Source organism: Balaenoptera physalus, assembly GCF_965194825.1.
Source record: "Balaenoptera physalus genome assembly, chromosome: 17".
Lineage (NCBI taxonomy): Eukaryota > Metazoa > Chordata > Mammalia > Artiodactyla > Balaenopteridae > Balaenoptera > Balaenoptera physalus.
The window spans coordinates 21,616,503-21,621,136 of record NC_138895.1 but is presented as its reverse complement, the minus strand read 5'-3'; the positions used below and the strand labels follow the sequence as shown (position 1 = coordinate 21,621,136).

The following is a 4,634-nucleotide window of genomic DNA, read 5'->3' as shown; positions in this document are numbered from 1 at the left end:
CTTCCCTGGTGGCGCAGTGGTTGAGAATCTGCCTGCCAATGCAGGGGACATGGGTTCAAGCCCTGGTCTGGGAGGATCCCACATGCCACGGAGCAACTGGGTCCGTGAGCCACAACTACTGAGCCTGAGCGTCTGGAGCCTCTGCTCCGCAGCAAGAGAGGCCGCGATAGTGACAGGCCCGCACACCGCGATGAAGAGTGGCCCCCACTCGCCGCAACTGGAGAAAGCCCTCACACAGAAACGAAGACCCAACACAGCCAAAAATAAACATAATAAATAAATAATTTAAAAATAAATAAATAAATAAATAAATAAATAAATATATACACACTCAACACTGGAGCACCTAAATGTACTAGGCAAATACTAAAATCTGAAGTGAGAAGTAGACAACTATACAATAATAGTAGGAAACTACAATACCTTACTTTCAACAATGGATAGAATATCCAGAGACAATCAACAAGGAAACATTGGACTTGAACTGCACTTTAAAGCAAATGGTCCTAACGACTTAAACAGAACATTATACCCAATAGTAGCAGAATATACATCTTTCTCAAGCACATGTGGTGCATTCTGTAGGATAGATCATATATTAAGCCATTAAACAAGTCTTAACAAATCTAGAACGATTGAAATCATAGCAAGTATTTTTTTTTCTGACAATAATAGTGTAAAACTAGAAATCAATAACAGGAGGAAAACTGGAAAATTAACAATAAATGGAAGTTGGACTTTCCTGGTGGTGCAGTGGTTAACAATCTGCCTGCGTATGCAGGGGACATGGGTTTGAGCCCTGGTCTGGGAAGATCCCACATGCCGCCGAGCAACTAAGCCTGTGCGCCACAACTACTAAGTCTGCGCTCTAGAGCCCACATACCACAACTACTGAGCCTGCGTGCCACAACTACTGAAGCCCACGTGGCTAGAGCCAGTGCTCCGCAACAAGAGAAGCCACCGCAATGAAAAGCCCACGCACTGCAACGAAGAGTAGCCCCTGCTCGCCGCAACTAGAGAAAACCTGCACGCAGCAATGATGACCCAATGCAGCCAAAAATAAATAAATAAATAAATTTATAAAAAAGAAAAACAATAAATGGAAATTACACAACATATTCCTGAACAACAAATGGGTTCAAGATGAAATCAAAACAGAAATTTTAAAAATCTTGAGACAAATGAAAACAGAAACACAACATACTAAAACTTCTACAATGCAGCAAAATCAATGTTAAGAGGGAAGTTTACACCTGTAAATTTCTACCTACCTCCTCTAATATCACCTTAGGCCAAGCCGACTGTTATTGCTTGCCTGGACTAGTGAAATAGGCTAACTTATACCTGTTTACACCATTGCTCCTCTACACTCCATTCTCCACAAAACAGAGTAATTCAGTTAAAACAAAAGTCAAGTAAAACATTCATCTGATCAAAGTGATCCTGGGCCTTACATGCCATTCAGAGTAAAATTCAGTCTTAACGACCTACTGATTTGCTGGCCTATGTATCCACACAGATGGCCACTGACTCAATCCTGACTTACGTAGTCTCTTACCAACTCCTCCTCCTTTGCAGGCCTCCTTGCTGATCTTCAAATATGTAAAATATGATCCCGCTTCAGGACTGGATGACCTCTGATCTTCTGTGTGTATTATTTATTCTCTAGATCTCTCCATGGCCTCTCTTTCACCTCCTTCAGTTCTCGGCTCCATTCACGTTGATACAGAGCACCTCCCTCACTTCCTTTCCTGACCTTCTTACATGAAAGACAACCTCCAAGTGTATTTTCTTATATTTTTACTCAACACTGGTTTCTTCATAGCATTTATCACCACCTGACATACTATATACTTATTTTTATAGTGTCTATTTCTATTCTCAGAATATTAAGTTCATGAGAGCAGCAATTTTCTCTCTATTTTGTTTATGTGTCCTTACTACCTAGTTTTCTAGCATCTAGCAATAATATTTTATTTATTAAAGGGATGAGTAAAATAAATGAAACTGAAATAGTATCATGAAAATAGTGTTTTTTTAAACTGCTAAGAATACATTCATTTTGGTTTAATCTATCCATGTGTATAGAAAATTTCTCTTCTTTCCTATCTGTGAGACTTTGGTTTACTCACTAACTTCTCTGTAAAACAGAAGATAGGAGTACTTACCAAGAAGGTTGAGCTAATCAATTTTTTTACTTGAGCTCTTCCAAGAAAAAGCTCTGAGAAAATGCCTGGAACATAGAAAGCCCTCCATAAATGTTAGCTTTTATCATTGCTGTTACTATTAAATATATGAAGAACAAATCATTACACAGTCCACTGAATAATTGCTTCAGTCATAGTCACAATGCTAATATACCATTGATTGAATTTTCCGGAATCTTCCTGTATAACTTCTAGAAGTACATGTATAGTCTCAATAAAAATATCTTGCAGGAGAAAAGATGCAATTACAAGATCCTGACCATATAAAAGGATTTAATAGATAAATTGCTGCTTGATTACAACTGAGTCAGTCATGTGAATATTTTCTTGTGGGCTCTAGGAAATGCAATGGACTTTCCTTCAGCAACTCTATCATTATTGGGATAATTCAAGTTGAATGAATTATGATTTAATATTCTACAATAATCATTGCTAGCAGCAAGCAACAGTCTGCACTTTAAGTAAAATGACCTGAGTTTTTTTCTTTTGTTACTCAACATTTCAGAAAAATTTATACATATAGGTGTGTATGTGTATGTATGTATATGTGCGTGTATGTACATCTATATAGGTATCTATTAATACAATATTACAAAAAAGTAGAGAGTTAATTTAATTGAATATATTAAAACTAAATTTTCTTTTCATAAATAATTATTAAAGTATATAACCGAAGGTGGGTGAACAGGCTTTAGAGTTAGACTTGGATTCAGATAGCATCTCTAGCTCTTACTTGCTGTGAGACCTCGGATTAGTACAATAGCTGCATAATCCTGAGTTTCTTCATCTGAGAATGTACTGCATTTAACGATCTCACACATGGTGTGATTACTTCGTACTTAAAACCGTACTTGGCATAAAGTAAAAGACCACTGTATGGACAGGAAACAAATTCAATGAACTCAAAGAGACAAGCCACTTTCAAGACACTGATAGTCAGATGAAAGAAACAATTAGTCTAATATTGATTTACAGTTACATCAATTAATCAACTTCAAAAAAAATCTACCTTCAACTTTCTTACGGCAAAAAGTAGCCAGTGTTTCTCAACCAAAGTACTGAGTAGAAGCTTAACAAAAGCCCTATGCCACAGCCCTGGAGGACTCTTTTGCAACTTTCTGATGGTTGAATGACAAAGTAAGGACAACAGTATGGAGGGAGCTTGAGTAAGAAAGTTTTGTGGTGTTTTCTTCAAAACAAAAAAAAGGTTATCAGATGGAATGAAAATTAAAGTCCAAAATCTGAGCCAAATTACCACTACTGTTCTTCATGTGGCTCTAGTTAGAGAAAATTAAGACAACATTGGTATGACCTTATTTGAATGCTTGAAAATGTTTGCTGAATAATAAAATGTAATGCAAAAATATTTCAGCATTAGAAATTCTGATAAAAGTTATATTAACAGAAGTTACAATTATAGTTATGACTGAAGAGTTAAAAGTACAATAGTTTAGAATCCAGGAAACTCTCAATTGTGACAGAGAAAAGCAATTTACAATAATTTTCATTATTAAAAGAACTAAATAATAGGATGTTTAAGAATATTTGTTTTCATATTTTTAGGTTAAAAATAATTTAATCTTGGCAAGCCACGTATTTGTTACATTTAAATTTTTAAATTTAACTTGTAAAATGTAGATAAAAAGTATTTTGTTAGAATATTAATTGGCATGTAAATGATCTCTTGGTAATTATAATTATAAAAGAATTTGAAACATTTAGGAAACAATATGCACTCTATGAAAAAGTTAGGAAAGGAAAGAATGAAGAAAGAGAGGAAGAAAAGTAAAGAGAGGGAAAAACTAACAAGAAAGAAAAGAAAGAAAAGGAAAGGAAGGAAAGATTGATGGAAGAAAAGGCTAACTCCATCTTCATCTGAGATTACATAAATTTAAAATCAGTGGAGTCATAATGATGTTATATCATATCTAACAAAACCTTTAAATACAGGAAAAACAAGAAGGAAACGTCAATAAATAGCAATTTCTAAAGTGCGACAATTTTCAAGTACACCTGCTTATCTACATATGTCCCTGTAGATACGTTCATTTATCAAAGCAAAGCTCATTTTCCCAGCCTGTGCTATTGTCCTCTATGTGATGGACCATGGGAGTTCAGGATGCCCTAGAAATGTGTTTGTTCTAAGCAAGTATGAAAACGGCAGCTTATCAGGGCCTTAGCAAGACGATTTCAAACAACTGGATTAAAAAGTTTAACACCATTCTAAGTCTTTACTTTTCTGTATTTTCCTCATAAACAACTAGATATACTATATAACAATTAAAACTGTTCTAATAATTTTGTTCCCACATAGCAGTAAATAAAAGAAAAAAAAAACTAATCAAGTATGCATACTTTACCATGCATGAAATCTAGTCTACGAAATCACAGAAAAGAATAATTCCCAAGAATGAAAAAAAAAAAAAC

General features: G+C 35.0%; 1 long non-coding RNA gene across 1 annotated transcript in view; it reads right to left on the bottom strand.

Annotated features, from left to right (window-relative positions):
- The window catches only part of LOC309646512, a 40,937-nt gene extending 36,311 nt beyond the window's left edge, over positions 1–4,626 (bottom strand). The window contains exon 1 of the long non-coding RNA XR_014255410.1: positions 328–4,626. This is a non-coding gene — a long non-coding RNA (uncharacterized lncRNA). The remainder of the gene's footprint in view (positions 1–327) is intronic.
- Positions 4,627–4,634: the final 8 nt, after the last annotated feature.